Here is a 17,252-nt window from a genome sequence, read left to right as displayed (position 1 = left end):
TTGAGATACTATTGAAATGTAAAGACCAATACAAGGTCGCCTAAAAAGAATGGCAAACAAGCACTATTTACAATAGCCAAGACATAGAAACAACCTAAATGTCCATCAACAGAGGAATGGATAATGAAGATGTGGTACATATATACAATGGAATATTCCTCAGCCATAAAAAAGAACAAAATAATGCCATTTGCAGCAACATGGATGGACCTACAGATGGTCATACTGAGTGAAGTAAGTCAGACACAGAAAGACAAATATATGATATCATTTATATGTGGAATCTAAAAAAAAAATAGGGTACAAATGAACTTATTTATGAAATAGAAGTAGAGTTGCAGATGAGAAAACAAACTGATGGTTACCAGGGGATAAGGGGGGAGGGACAAATTGGGAGATTGGGATTGCCATGTGCACACTACTATATATAAAATAGATAACTCATAAAAACCTACTGTATAGCACAGGGAACTCTACTCAATACTCTGTAATGGCTTGAATGGGAAGAGAATCTTAAAAAAAAGAGTGGATACATGTATAACTGATTCACTTTGCTGTACACCTGAAACTAACACAACATTGTAAATCAACTATACTCCAATAAAAATTTAAATAAAAAAGACCAATACAAGGTCACATAAAAAGAGTGGCAAATAAGCACAATTTACAATAGCCAAGATGTGGAAACAACCTAAATGTCCATCAACAGATGAATGGATAAAGAAGATGTGGTATCTATGTACAATGGACTATTACTCAGCCATTTAAAAGAAAGAAATAATGCCATTTGCAGCAAGATGGATGGACCCAGAGATTATCATACTAAGCAAAGTTAAGTCAGAAAGAGAAAGACAAATACCATATGGTATCACTTATATGTGGAATCTAATATACACAGATGAATGTATCTATGAAACAAAATTAGACTTACAGACATAGAGAAAAGACTTGTGGTTGCCAAGCATAGGGGGTGGGGTAGGGATGGACTGGGAGTTTGGGATTAGCAGATGCAAACTATCATATATAGGATGGATAAACAATAAGGTCCTACTGTATAGCACAGGGAACTGTATTCAATATCCTGTGATAAACCATAATGGAAAGGAATATGAAAAAGAATATAACTTTGCTGTTCAGCAGAAATTAAACACAATATTATAAATTTTCTTTAAAATGAGTTGCAAATAAAGCAGATGGTTCACACAGAACAGGGCCTCAAAATGTGCTCTTGGTGGATCATTTCAGTTCAGCCTTGCTTTTCTCCTTAATTTTACAACGTGAGAGACTCCCTCTTTAACACCAAGTATGCAAGCCATACCAGAAAGACATTACTCCTCTGAAAGAGTAAACACGTAAAAGCTGAACTTGAGTTCATAAAGAAACCAAAGATTAAAAAGAAAAAATTATGTAACGGAAGAAAAGACACCAGTGATGGCAGAATACCCACCAGTATTTTAGAATCAGGATTCTAGTATTCCACTAGGTCTAACATCAGGATTGTTACTTTATTTTGTGGGAAGGATATGAGGACAAACTAATCTGAAAACTGTATAAAAGTAGAGAACAGAACAAACATGGATTGGGTAACTGTGATGATTTCCAGAGTGCAAATAATTGCTTTAAATTATTAAATTATTATTTATTTATAAATTATTAAATTATTAATAATTAAATATTATTAAAATATTTATAAAATATATATTTATATATTAATATAGTTATATTTATATATATTAATATATCTATTTATAATTATAAAAATAATTAAATAAAATTATTATTATTAAATTATTAAATTAATTTAACTTACTGTCCCACCTCATGAATAATAGACGTTTTCAGATTCTTTAAATCTGCTTTGCTCATTCACATGTTTTCTTTTTCTTATGATTTCGATGCCTGTATTTCTGTTCTGATTCTTGACTGACCTGTATTAGGGCTAATAGACAGACAGTTCAATTCATCCTCATGTAAAATCATGGATTCGGTTATTTAAACACAGATGTGATGGCTTAGTAAATAGGCATTTAAGCTTTAGCTATTAAATTAAACTTCTTCCAGTTATCTGTAGACCCCGTATTCTGGGCTGTACAAAGAACCCTGCTATATCTATCGAGTACAGCAGGACACCCATAAATATATTTATCTTGAAAACTGTTTGTGGTCATGTAAAATGTTCTCTAAAAATCTTTTATTGAAGCATTTAGTAGATCCACATGAATATACATATAAGAAAATCTGATATGAGTGACTATTTATAGAAACAGTCCTTTAGGAAGTAACTTCTTAGCAGTGAAGGGAGGTAGTGGAAAGATGCTGGAGAGGGAGCTTGTTTTCTGGTGCCTGCTCTGACTCTGAACTGCTGTCTGACCTCAGACAAGTCATTTTCTTCATCTGTAATGACTTCTAAGGTTTTTCAGTTCTAGAAAACTCTGCTATTTTTTACTGGTATTTTTCTTTTCTTTTTTTAATTGAAGTATAGTTGATGCACAATATTATATAAGTTACAAGTGTACAATATAGTGATTTGCAATTTTTAAAGATTATACTCCATTTATAGTTATTGTAAAAATATTGGCTATATTCGTGTGTTGTACAATATATCCTTGTAGCTTATTTTATACCTAATGGTTTGTACCTCTTAATCCCCTTCCCTGTCTCCACTGGTAACCACTAGTTTGTTCTCTGTATCTGTGAAGAAAACTCTACTTTCGTAAAATAGGAGATTAGCTCTTCCTCCTTCTTATGGTTAACAAGAAGATAAAGAGATTAAACGTTTCTGCAAATGGGGACAGGAAAATAATGCATATTTGGAAAACCTTAGAAATTTGCACCATTTGGTCTGGAATCAGTGACATCAGTTTGAATTAGGTTTTATATCATTTGATAAGGGAAGTCTTTTTTTTTTTCTTCCAGTTTGTGACCTTCAATAACAGTGAGCTGTCATAGTTCTTCCCATGGCAAAATTTTTACAAAAGAATTCATATCTTAAGGTATTAGAATAAGTGGGAGTTTTTCTTAGCACTACCTGAGAACTGACTCTGTTTTTCATCCTACGGGTAACTGGATTTGACAGCTAATTGGTCTGTTTTGTTCTAAAACTACCATCTGTTCCAAGGCACTTTTAAAGGTTTTCATCATCACCATTATGTGTGAGATGTAAAATATATATTCATAATTATTCATTTCTAAGAAAAAGGTAAAAAACAATTACACTTAGGCTTCAAAGATATAACATTTATACAAATGCAGCTGTTTAAATTGCAGCAAATAAAGAAATTTGATATACCCGTAGACCTTCTAGTTATGTACACATTCGATTGATAGCTCTAAAAACTAAAGGAACATCTTTTTGCACCAGAATTGCAGTCAGTGCTGGAGGTAATAGTACTACATGCAAATTCTAAATGGGTGTCTCCTAATTCCAGGAGCTGCTCTGCAGCAGCTCTGTGCTGTCCTCATGGGTGTGTCTCAGTGACACTGATTTCTCTTCTCGTCAGAGCCCTGCTAGGACCATGGTTCTACCTACTGCCATTTGAATTCCAGGTTCTGATTCAACTCACGCCTTTACTTACCCAATTTGTTTGTTCAACCCTTTCTTCAATTCCGTGATCCAATCGAAGCTCCCTGTATGACCAAGCTAGTTCTAACTGGGTTTTTGTCATTTTACCCCACCCCCGACTAAAAAAAAACAGCAAGAAAAAAAGAAAATCCTGACTGATATATCAAATATCAAACTCTAGTGGCCCTTTGTTCTAGTCTTTTATTCCTTATTCTCTAGCTAATCTGGTTAACTAGTCCGTGGTATGAGTTCGCTACGTGCCAATAATATCTTATCCCTCCCAGGTAACATAGATGCCTCTTAAACTTGACCTCTGGGGGAATTTGCCTTCATCTGGGACGTGACAGATGGTCAGCAGTAAGGAGATTTGGGCCAGAGTAAGGATGTGTCCCGTTCTTCAGTGAGTTTAGAATACAAACATCACCTGGTATAAGTCTACAATAGAGCTGCCCTGGTGAAAAGAGAATCGGCTTTCCTCTTTCTGGAGGCCAAGAGCAAGTCCTGGTAGACTCCCACGTGGGAGAGGAGCTTAACGGAACCAGCAGGACAGCAGGCATCATGGACAAGAAGACGCAGATTGAGCTGTAAGGAGGACAGTTAAATGAAGGCATGGGTGTATCGGGTCTGTGGTACAAGCTGGGGGCTTGCTGTTGGACTTGAGCACGGGGCCCTGGGGGCAATGATGTGGGGGAGCGTTCCAGAGAGGCGATGGCCTGTAGAAAGGATGAGAAGGGGAGGGGTCAGAGGTGGGGCCCTCCTACAGAATGGGGGTGGAGTTGAGATAGTCTGGGACCTGGGACCCTTTGCTGTAAAGTTGGCACCTGGACAAACATCTCCTTGAGCAACAAATACAAAGGAACTATAAGGGACTAAAAATAACTGCATGCATGCACAGTTGGGGCAAATCATGGACAAGAAGACACAAAAAGACCAAAAAGACCAACTGCCATTTCTGAAGAGCCGGCAGCAGAAGCAGGATGTCGGGAGCAAAAGCAGGGTACTGTGCACGCCCCCTGCACACAACACCACCAAAGGGGTGGGCAAACCACCTAAGTCACCCCTTCGGCCCGACCCCTGGACCCACCCCTACCCTTACCCCATATAAGGAAGCAGCTTGCCCCACCCAGGGAGTGAGTGAGCAAGGGAACCTCTTACTTGATCTTGCACCCCTCAGCTGCAGCAGGGGCCCCAAAAGAGCCTTGCCTGAATTTCTTGTCTGGCCTCTGATCCATTTCTGTTGATTAAGGAGGCCAAGAACTCTGGTCGGTAACAGGTTGACAGTCCATGAAGCCCGTGATTAGGAACTTTAATGTAGAAAGTGTGCAAAGTAGCATTTGAATTTGACAGAGGCTGTACCATAGGTTTGCAAAGAGGGGAGTGGGCTGATTCAAGTGAGATTTAAGCTTTGTGTAGGAAGGCTGAGGGAGTAGAGGAAGGCCAAAGGCAGAGCCCCAGATGGGACACGTGCCAAATTTGCAGGAATATATTGGGAGAGATAGGTTGAAGGATATGAAGACAGGACTCACTGATGACTTCTGTTGGGGAAAGAGAGGAGAGAAGGGAAGGGCTAAGCTGACTCAAGGCTGTGAGTCCCGGGGACCAAGGGGAGGGTGCTATTAATGTAGCTATTTGAAGGTGGGGAGGAGAGAAGAGGGGCAAAGGAGGAACAACTGAATCCTGAAGAAGGAAGATGCAAGTGAGACTTCAAAACCTGGTGGTTCTTCTAAGATGAGACTCCCAAAAGGAGAGGAGAACTGTTTCTTTCACTCAATCACTGTCAAATCAAACTACTGGACAGTAGGAGAATTAATTCCATCTGGACTTACTCTGGGAAACATCTAAACTACTCAACTCAGACAACTCATTAAGGAAACCCTCTTACAGATTTGTTTTTCTGCCAAGAGGTTTATATGAATATTCATTTTTATTCCTGTTCTCTCTTTGGGAGGGAGGGGTTGTTTGGAAAACTAAATAAGTGATGAATAATGATAAGAATAATTGTGCAAGTAAGACTTGAGCTATATATTTTTTATAATTTATTCTCATAATCTGCAGAAACTGTTCTAAGCAGGCGAGAGAACTGTGAAAACCTAGTGTCTGGTTTCTGTAAGTGCAGACTTAGGTGTGAATGTGTTAGACCCACCAACCATGGATGCAATTCAAGGTCCCCAACTCCTGAAACCCTCTTGCCCACTGCCCTTCAGTATCTGCATGGGAGCAGCCATGTGGTGTGTCAGGTGATCCAGGCCCCCAGACACAGCTGATTGGAGCCTGGTCAAGAAACTGACACAAGGTCAGCCAATCCATGGCCAGAAATCCCAGCAGAGGTTTTGTGGGGAAAAAAGAAAAAAAAAAAGCTTTGCTCAGAGATAATGGTGATTAAACACACTAATCAATTTCTGCCTCTTGGAAATTTTGCTCCTTAGAAACTCAAAAAGCCCATCTAGAGTAGTAATATCTCCATCGCTAAGAAGTTCAATTGTACCTTTCTGCACTCTGCCGCCACAGGCCAGAAGCTCCTATAATCACTACTCTCCTTGGCCTACAAACAAACACAGTCACATCCCTGGAACAGCAACAGTAGTGGAGGTGAGTTTCATTGGCGTTGACTGGAATAGCCTCACCAGTGTCTGACAACTGGAGCCCAGAACCAGATTTGTAGAGCCCTTCCCGCCATCCCCACAGCATCAGATAAACTTTCCTGCTTCTAGTGCACACAAAAGAGGATGACTATGACCTCTGACCATCCATTACCAAGGGTTGTTTAAGAATACTGTCTGCACCCCTTCCCTCCTGAATGCCGCCAACATCCCTACTCCAGCGGCACCATCCTCCTAAGTGTCATCAAGGAGAAATGCCTGGGGCAGCTCCGATACCTCTAATTCTGAAGAGCAATGCATTATTGTCCTGTGGACTTTCCAAGTAGTATAAAAGGGCCTGCTGCCATCAGCCAATCACTAGAGAAGAGATTTCTCTGATTGATTCTTCCAGATCCAGCTCTTTCCGATCACCACAGGTATAATTTATGGATCTTGCTGTTGCTTTAGAGTAATCGGCTCTTCCCTCCAAAAGAGCAAGCCTTGCACCGCTCACCATTGTCTAGCCTGTCAGGCATTAGAGCAGCTGTTTCAACCATCTTCACAGGCGTGATGGGTGAAGTGTCTGGTTTGCACTGAATGGCAGATCTCTGACGCTGCTGCATTAAAGGGAAAAGGGAGGGAGGAAGGGAGGGAGGGAGGGAGGAAGGAAGGAAGGAAGGAAGGGAGGGAGGGAGGGAGGGGAAGGAAGGAAGGAAGGAAGGAAGGGAGGGAGGGAGGGAGGGAGGGAGGAAGGAAGGAAGGAAGGAAGGGAGGGAGGGAGGGAGGGAGGGAGGGAGGAAGGAAGGAAGGGAGGGAGGGAGGGAGGGAGAGAGGGAGGAAGGAAGGAAGGAAGGAAGGGAGGGAGGGAGGGAGGGAGGGAGGAAGGGAGGAAGAAAGAGGGAGAGAGAAAGAAGAAAGCAAGAAAGTAAGAAAGAAAAAAAAAGAAAGAAAGAAAGAAAGGAAAAGAAAGAAAGAGAAAGAAAAAAAGAAAGAAAGAAAGGAAAAGAAAGAAAGAAAGAAAAAGAAAGAAAGAAAGAAAGAAAGGAAAAGAAAGAAAGAAAGAAAGGAAAAGAAAGAAAGAAAAGAAGGAAGGAAGAAAGAAAAAGAAAGAAAGAGAAAGCCCGCCATCTGGCCCAGGAGCACAGAGTGCCTTTCCTGATCCAGTCTGCCTTCCTACAATTGCCATCAGTCTCTGTGTGCTCTGCGGTTGTGAGGGTTACAAGGTGAAACCCCTCCAGGGCAGCTCTGAGACTTGTCAGGAAATAGGCTTCATACACACCCTGTTTGGCTGACCAGGGTGAGCTGCTAGAATTTCAAAGGATAAGCCATACCTGTCCTTAGTGACTAAATTATTAAGAACATGGAATGCAAATCAAAACTACAATGAGATACCACATCACACCCCCATTAGGATGGTTATTTTTAAAAAAGAAAATAAAAAATTACATGGACTTCCCTGGTGGCACAGCGGTCAAGAATCCGCCTGCCAATGCAGGGGACACGGGTTCGAGCCCTGGTCCGGGAAAAACCCACATGCCGCAGAGCAACTAAGCCTGTGTGCCACAGCCACTGAGCTTGCACTCTAGAGCCCACGAGCCACAACTACTGAGGCTGTGTGCCACAACTACTGAAGCCTGCACACCTAGAGCCCGTGCTCTGCAACAAGAGAGGCCGTGGCAATGAGAAGCCCGCGCACCGCAACCATGAGTAGTCCCCGCTCGCCTCAACTAAAGAAAGCCCGCGCGCAGCAACGAAGACCCAACACAGCCGAAAATAAATAAATCAAATTTATTTAAGAAAAAGACCAATCATAAAAAAAAAATAACAAGTGTTGGCAAGGATGTGTAGAAATTAGAACCTTCATCTATTGCTACTGGGATGTAAAATGGCGCAGCTAGTGTAAAAATAGTTTGGCAGTTCCTCGAAAAGTTAAACGTAGAGCTACTGCATGATCTTTAACTCCACTGCTAGGTACATACTCAGAAGAATTGAAAGCAGGCTCTCAAACAGATATTCCTTCACCAATGTTCACAGCGGCATTATTCACGATTGCCCAAAGGGGGAAACAACACGACCATACATTGAGCAACAGACAAATGGAGAAACAAGATGTGATATGTTCATACAATGGACTAGTCTCCAGCCACAGAAAGGAAGGGCATCCTGACTCATGCCGCAACGTGGGTGAACCTTGAGGACGCCACGCTGAGTGAAATAAGCCAGACACAAAATGAGAAATAGTGTATGATTCCACTGCTGGGAGGTACGTAGAAGAGGGAAATTTATAGACAGAAAATAGAAGAGAGGTTACCAGGGGCTGAAGGGAGGAGGAACGGGGACTTACTGTTTAACAGGTAGAATTTCTATTAGCCTTGATGGAAAAGCTCTGGAAATGGATAGTGGTGGCTGTACAAGATGGTGAGTGTATTGATACTTAGTGCCACTGAACTGTATACTTAAAAATGGTAAAAAAAAAAAAAAAAAGTATGGAAAAGTACATTTCTTTGTTCAATTCCTTGCCAAGGGTGTAGACACCTCAGTTCCAGGTACCGCCTTCTGCCCACACCTGTGTGTCGCCTCGCCGCAGAGAACCACCGGGAGCTCTCTGAAGGCAGGTGGCACCGGACCAGTCCAGGTGCCTTGCAGCCCTGTGGTTACTATTCTGCAATTCCAAATGTCTTCCTCCATTTTCCCCAATTCAATCACATACATGTCCATTTTTCTGCCTGCCATTCTGGGCAAGTGAATTCTGCTGGGGAATGTCCCTTCTTCTCTCCCCGAGAAACCCTTCTCAAATGAATAAAACATGGGCCCGAGCAATTCAGCCTTCGCAGCTGGTCTCGCCAGCTTATAGTGCATCTTTTGTTTCCTTCCATCCTCGACAAGCACGATGGCTTTGCTCTCAGGCTAACTTTGATTCCTGGGAAGTTGAGGCTGGCAGGCGCCTGTCGGTCCCATCACACCCGAGTTCAATTTAGACTAATGATTAGCAAGGCCACGCTCCCCAGGGTTACACGTGTGTCTTCTGTTGTCTTAACCCCCCAGACATGGCCCTTCACAGTCCCACTGCATAATTAGAGAAGGGATGACCGAGCAGTGCTGGGATGCTGTCCCTTGCCGAAACAGGCAGCCCTGCTTCTCTGTCTGGCAGAGTGAGCTCCCCAGTCTTGGAGGACCTGACTTTGAAACTCAGCCCCAGCTGTGGTTTCTGCCATCAAGGACCGCCTGGGCAGTGTAGCTATTCTGATAAAATGCAAACACAGGCGAGCGAACTCTAGAAAGAAATCACTCTGTCAGATTTCTGGGTGGGTACCAAATGCCCCGAAAGTGCCTGCGTGAACCATATTGCTAAATTCGAAGTGAAAACACATTTGCCCCAGGAAGCATCAGGCTAACTCCAATTGTCATCTCAGTGGAGAAGATTCAGAACAAATGACAGCTCTGGGAAGTGCGTGTTCACATGAAATGAGGATGCAGGAGTGGCAGGCTAGGCAAACGGAGGCGTGACAGCTCTTTGCTTTTTCCTCTAATTCTTCCAAGGGATGTCTTCCCCCTTTAGCAGATACTAGAGAAACAAAGACAAGCCGCCCTAATTTCGAGCGCACTTTTCCCTTCCCACTCGCTCTGGCTTTTTCCACTGAGCTGCTCCATAATCTGATGGCATGGTTCTGGCAGCTGGGCTTCTGCCAGGGTTTTTGGCGTTTCTGATGTGACATTGGCTTCATTGGATGCAAGAATTCTTCTCTGGAATAAATGTAAGTTTCTAGAGTGGGTTAAGGGGACAGCTTTGCTTCGAAACCCACCAAAGTCAGAGCAAACCTTGGGCACCTTCTCTCCTTAGTCACTTATTATATAACAATTGCCCAGTGTCACTGCTGCTGACAGGGAGATTAGATCAATGAGGCCATTCCCTGGAGCTGGGATAAAACTGTGTGAAATGTCACCAGGCTAATGGGTTTAATGAGGAGAGGACACTATTCCTGAGGAAGGCTGCTGAAAGCAGATTGAAGGCAGCATGTGACAGTCCGTTCTGTGGGCTTTTTCTTGGTATTGCGGGGACTCTGTTTGCACTGGCTCCTGCATCCCCAAAGCCCATTTATTTCCTTCAGAGAGGAGGGCCACGCCGACCCAGTCCACTCTGGACTCCAGGGCCCTTTGCCCCAGGGAAGAAGATGGCTCCTAGAAGTCTATAGAGATTTCCTGCTTGTGAAATCCAGATTTAAATAAAATAGGTAAAGCCTTTAAAAGTTAGTTGGATGTGGGAAATGGAGAAAAGGGAGTCAGCCTCCTATGACAGCAGGTATTGAAAGCATGGTGTGTCGGGATGGGATGGATACAGGACAGGGACCGGGGGGGTTGACAGAGCCACCAGCTGCCCTGTCACCTTCCACCACAACCTTGTTCTGAGGATTGCAAGGACTGTCATGACTTCTGCCCTTTCTGGATTCCTGTCCCCTGTGGGGATCACGGCAGCTGCAGGTCTCCGGAAATCGCTTCCGTTGTGTGTCCGAGTGGACACGGAGCTGTGCCCATCAGCTCTACCCCTGCTATGATGCACTCACACGTGAGGTGAGATGCGATCCACCTGGGAACGTTTAAAAGCCAGGCCACAGAGCCAGGCTGGCTCTTCGGAATGTCCAGGCCAGAGAATCTGGCTCAAGACACACAAAGAGGACTTGAACTTGAAATTGCCGAAACTTTCAGTGAGTTTTTTCTTTTCCTTGTTTTTGGCCGCGCTGAGTGGCTTCTGGGACCTTAGTTCCCCGACCAGGGATTGAACCCGGGCCCTTGGCAGTGACCGAGTGGAGTCCTAACCACTGGACAACCAGGGAATTCCCTCAGTGAGTTTATAATATGGTCACATTACGTTCATCTTGGCCAGTGGCCTGCTTGGTGCCCTCCCACTGAATTTGGAAGAAAAGGGTGAAAGGTCAGTGCAGTAATGTCCTAGCCACAGGCCCACTATGGGGTAATATCCAAAAGAAGAGTCATGCAAACTGACCCCCATCAGGGATGCTTCAGAGTACACTTGAGTTACACTCAGATAGCTATTTTGTCCACAGTATTTTTGTCAAGATTTCTAACACGTTTCTCCATTCTGTCGTCATTGGGTTAAAACTACTTTTCTAAATCCTGAAAGCTGGTTCTTTTACTGGCCTCTTCTCTCTCTCTCTCTCTCTCTCTCTCTCTCTCTCTCTCTCTCTCTCTCTCTCTCACACACACACACACACACACACACACACACACACACACACACACGGAGCCAGACGCTCAGATTAAGCTCTGAGCCTTCCTTTACATTTTACAGTAGGTAACAGTCCTCTCACTAAAGTGTTCTCTTGGGATCTTGTGGTATCTGGGATCCCTGGCAGAATCAAGGTAGCTCTAAGTATCCTGCCTTGCACAGTCTTTTAACTAAATTCATTATGATATTTCAGTAGCTTTAGTTAAAACCTTTGTTTTAACTTAAAAATGCAATGCTCTTTGAGATACCATTCTCTTGTCTGCAGAGCAGGAAGGAAGGAAGGAAATCACAGTCTTGCCTTTCAATTAAGAGGCTAAGTGGAACAGTCCCTACAATCTGTTAATCACCTAATATCTCTGTAACGTTTTTCCTACCACAAGCAAATGAATACCGGCAAGCCTCAGAGATCTTGTGGGTTCAGTTCCAGACCACCTCAGTAAACTGGAGATAGAAACAAAGCAAGTCACACAAAGTGTTTTGTTTCTTAACGCATATGTAAGTCATGTTTACACGTCTCTTAAGAGTGCAATAGCATTATGTCTAAAAAAAGTACATACATTAATTAAACGTTTTATTATTGAAAATACTAACCATCATCTGAGCCTCCAGTGAGTTGTAATAACAAAGATCACTGAGCACAGATCGCCATAACAAATATAATAATGAAAAATTTAGAAATATTGTGACGATTATCAAAATGTGACACAGAGACACGAAGTCAGCAAATGCTGTTGGGAAAATGGCGCCGACAGACTTGCTCAATGCAGGGTTGCCACAAACCTCCCATTTGTGAAAAACACAATGTTTAGGAAGCACATTAAAGCAAAATGCACTAAAATGACGTCTGCCTGAAGAGAGAGAAGTTTCTCCCTTGGTTCTCAACAAATGAGGGGCTGCGCTCAGCAGTTACATTTAGTCCCCAGAACGTGAAGACACTGGGAGCTCTTGTTGAGAGTGTGTGATGGCCAGGAGTTTCCACCTCTCTCGTTCATTCTCACGTGAGCCCCAGGAAAGGCGCAGCCTTCAACATTTATGACAGCTAACATTTATGGAATGCTGACTCCGTTCTGAATGGTTTCATAAAAGATCTCATTTGATCCTTGTAACCACAATGTGGTTTGTTATCCTGTAGGGAGACTGAGGCTCAGAGAACAAAGTGATTTCCCTAAAGACACACAATCAATACATGGCAGCCTGAAGACCCAACCCAAACCCTCAGTTACGTCACCGCCTGACAAGCAGGGGAACCGGGACGCGTGTCACTGTGAACGCATTCGCTCCTCACACTGGGCAGCCGGTGGCTTTGTAGGTAACGAGATCTACAGGGCAAGTGAAGAAGCATTGCTAAGAGGACCTGTCAGTAGCAAGTTAATTCCAGGATATGTTGCAAACCGTGGCTCCTAAACTTTGCTGCTCATTTGAACCAAGGAACTTAGGTAAAATGCAGTTTTCTGAGCCCCAGCTCTGGATTCCTAGCCAAGGACAGCTACCCACTTCTTTTTTTCCAAACGGCCCATTACTTTAATAAAATCAGATGGTGACATTTTCAGCCTTAATGGTTTCTGTTGTGAATGGTAGTTGTCATCGGGTATCTTGTCATTTAGAAGCTTACAGTCTGGTGTGATGAAGGAGGCCTTTGTGTGTGTAGGTTCTGCAGGAAGCATGTGCTTATTCTGAGATATTAGTAAACATAGTGTCTCTGCTATAGCGTGGAATACAAAGTGTAGCACACAACCTAGAAAGTGGGAATGCTCAATAAATATACTCTGCTGAGTAGCAGTGGGAGTTAACTGTGCGCTAAAGATGTTTCATGGCCTTTAATTTAAATGTCATGTAAGTTTTTATGATGCTAACCTCTGGTCGGCCAACTTTACTAGAAAGAAGAGAGCATTTTGTTTTCCCAAAGCAATGATGCACTGGCATCTGGGGGGCTTCTTCTCATTTTCTTTATATTAAACTTTCAAACCTACATCTAAGAAAACCTATCTGTCTTTTAACTTTTAAATATATTCCCTTAAACATAGGTATTAAGACCTTAAAATCTAGAGATTATCATACTAAGTGAAGTTAGCCAGACAAAGATCATATGATAACGCCTATATGTGGACGCTTACAAAAAACAAAAGCAATACAAGTGAACTTAGTTACAAAACAGAAATAGACCCACGGACAGAGAAAACAAGCTTACAGTTATCAAAGGGTAAAGCGGGGGGTAAATTAAGAGTTTAGGATTAACATATACACACTACTATATATAAAATAGATAAACAACAAGGACCTAGTATATAGCACAGGGAACTATATTCAATATCTTATAATAACCTATAATGGAAAAGAATCTGAAAAAGAATATATATATATATTACACACACACACATATATATATATGTATTACATAACTGAATCACTGTGCTGTATACCTGAAACTAACGCAACATTGTAAATCAACTATATTTCAATTTAAAAAAAGACCTTAACATTTTACACCAAACGGCTGGAAGTCAGATTCACCCTCCAGCAATTGCTTCAACATTAGAATATTTAGTCCTTATATTCCTCATTCTGTCACCATCTCTGTTTCCATGTGCTGGTGCCCTGTTCATACTACAGTTCATTAGGAAAGCTGCGGAAATAAATAAAAATAAATTAATAATTATAATGGAACAATTTATTGTGAGTTAGCAGCAGAGAATTAGTAACTAGGAAATGTTCTACATTTTAAATTAACCTGTCCACGTGTAAAATCCATCATAACCTCATGTGTAGATTTGCCCACTGATAAGCAGGTGGGCCCTGACCACAAATCAGGCAGTGTTCTCTGGAAAAGATATTAGTTTTGCTTATGAATAGCATCTGTTCCAAGAATGTATAATATTATGGCTCCAGCGTATGCTGTGTAGAGAGGAAAAAAAATAGGGGTGGATTTAACACTACATCTGTGACTAGTTAGTTATGGTAACCTTCAGGTATTTGGTGGTTTCAGCAAAAGTTCTAATACACATTCCAGGCATCAAGAACTATAGCGAAGACTGTAAAAATATTGAGACAAAGAATTAATGCATTCGCTAGTTTGAGAAAACTAGAAAGTACGTACGGCTCCCTGCTGACTTGAAAACTGCGCTCAATTCATCCTCTCCAAGGGAGGTTTGCTGTGGGTTCCCACGCGGGGACAGAGGCTCTGGCCCAGGCAGATGCTGAGATGGGGGCGACTTATCAGTGGGGACCCCGAACGATGGACTGAGTTTCCACTTATCCAGGGGACAGTGGGTGACAAAAGGAACACTGCAGGAGTTAAGGTGTTACCCAGGAGCTCACTAACAATCGTCCCAGCCAAATGAGACACTGGGTTTGGACTTTTATTGTTATTTTTTAACCACTGCTGATGAAAAGCTGACTTTCACTAATGATTTATTTTCTTTTCTCAGACTTACGCTTCGTGTCTATTAGATGCTTTCCTACAAACCACTAATTATTCTCCTTGACTCTCTTATTTGCATGTTTTACATTATTTGCTTCTAGAAAATTTAATTTTTGTGGGATTACACCAAATAGCATGCAATGTGATCTATCTATATCTATATCTAGTGATATAGTGGATCAATCAATCACCTGGGTACTTAAGCGACTAATAAACAAAGGAAGAGTAGGCTGGGTTTAAGACGGAACACGGAAATAGCTGAAGTAAAACTCAAAACAAACTGAAAACCAATAGACCAAAACCTTGAGAAACCCTAGGCACTTTCTGAAAGTGTTGGTCATTTTTCCTTCAGTGGCACTCAGCCCTCTGCTCACTGATTCCGCCCTGTTCATATGGTGAGGAATTATAACTCAGGATTTGCACAATGTGAGTTCACGTGGCCATTTTCCACTCAGAGATACTCAACAATTCAGTTCAACCCTATGGTGCTGGGTGTGGTAAACAGAGGGATTGATCTGGGTCTTAATTTATAAAGGTGAGTGAGTGACAACTCAGAGAGGTCAATGCCTTTGACAGAAAAGTTTAATGTCCCTCACAGATCCCCTAGAAAGGAGAGGCATGCCACGGCATGCAGGGCCACGGGGGCCCAGAAAGGAGTGATGGGAAAGCAGAGGTCACAGCTTTTACCGGGGTCTCCGTGGGTAAGGCAAGACAGGGCTGGGAAACAGCTTGGGATTGGCTGGTTTGAATGACTCTGGTGGGCTCTGGGACATCAGGGCTGTCCCTTGTTGTCCGGGTTGATTTAGGGCATGGAAAACATCGGCTTGGTGTGCGAGGGTTAGATAAGGAGGCTGTTTACAGCATGGACTCCAGATCACAGAAGAGTTATAAACAACGGAGGCCACTGCTTTGGCCCTGTGATTAATGGTTGACAGACAGATAAATATGGGACCTAAGAAAACACAGTTAGGACAGGGTGGAGCCAATCCCTTCCATCAGGAACTCAGAATCCAGTAGCTGAACTAGATATGTAGGCTGACACAGCCAATCCAGGCGTATCGTGATAAACGCTATCCTAGCAGCTTAGGCCAAATGCTGTGGAAGTTTTATGAAGGCCAACAAGCAGAGATGTGGAAAGCTTTCTTATATGGGGGATTTATAGTCTCTTCAGCATTCGACTTGAATCACTCCTTCAGAATCATCCAACCCTGGTAACAAATCCATGGAAGAGCTTAAGTCGAGGCCTAGCCAAGTGCCTGGCACACAACGAACACGAAACGAAAGCAAGGCCTTGCCTCTCCCCACCCTGGTGTCCTTTTTGTATGCTAGCCATCACCTACTCAATGAAAGCCTGATATCTTATTCTCTCCCCTGATGGAAGCTTTTTTTTTTTTTTTGCAACTAATGTTGATAACCAACTGGTTTCACAGTTGTTCACGTATCTCCTTTTTTTTTTTTTTAACTTTATTTTATTATTTTGGCTGTGCCACTCAGCTTACGGGATCTTAGTTCCCTGACCAGGGATCAAACCCGTGCCCCCTGCAGCGGAAGCACAGAGTCTTAACCACTGGACCGCCGGGGAAGTCCCTCCCATTTTTTAAATTAAAAGTCACACAGGGTTAAAGAAAATCCTCAGTTTGGGTTGCTTCTCGATCAGCTGGTGTGAGATGTCGGGAGAGGAGGCCAGAGTGCCTGTGCCTGTGTCTGGACACTGCGGTGCTGGCCTACGTCACTGTCCTCCTACAGCCACATCTGTATCTCCTGTGTCCCAGGTGCTCCCAGCCAGCCACTGTCATTCCCCGGAGGACAGGAAAATTGCGTTTTCCTTATGAACCTGGCAAAGACTTGTAGACCGCAGGCAGGGGGATGCTCAGAACGAACTGCACCTCTGCTCCGGGGGCAGGCGGCAGGGCTCGGGAGGGAGGCCGAGAGGCTCTCCCGCAAGTGCGTGGCCTGATGGACGAGAAAGTGGACAAAGAGAAAACAATGAAAAATCATTTTTCTCATGCAATAACCATGCAGATTCAATCTCCTCAGAGTGAAGGTATAGGACTGAAATACATTTGTCATCCTTCTTCTTAATCCCCAGGGTTGTAAAATTTCTGTTGGGGGTGGTGCCCAGTCTCCTAAGCCTGCAGTTAACAGACACCTAAGGCACTTTATTCCCCCAGGGCCTCCGCCAGCATCATGTAATGATGACGACGGCTGCTGTTCTGTGAATGTTTATTACGTGCCAATCATTCCGTTAGGCCCTCGACACACTAGCTCTGTTTCTTGTGCTCTCTCCCTGCTTCTCAAACTTTGCAGTGTATGCGAATTATCTGGGCATTCACTGAAAGTACAGGTTCCAGGCTTTCAACTGTAGCAACTGGAAATTCTGATTGTGTCCAATGAGGCCCAGGAATCTGGCTTTCTGGCAAACCCCCTGGTTGATCTGGAAGTAAGTGG

Source organism: Tursiops truncatus, chromosome 2, assembly GCF_011762595.2.
Source record: "Tursiops truncatus isolate mTurTru1 chromosome 2, mTurTru1.mat.Y, whole genome shotgun sequence".
In the NCBI taxonomy this organism is placed as follows: domain Eukaryota; kingdom Metazoa; phylum Chordata; class Mammalia; order Artiodactyla; family Delphinidae; genus Tursiops; species Tursiops truncatus.
The sequence above is the reverse complement of the archived record's forward strand: the minus strand, read 5'-3'. Positions refer to the sequence as shown.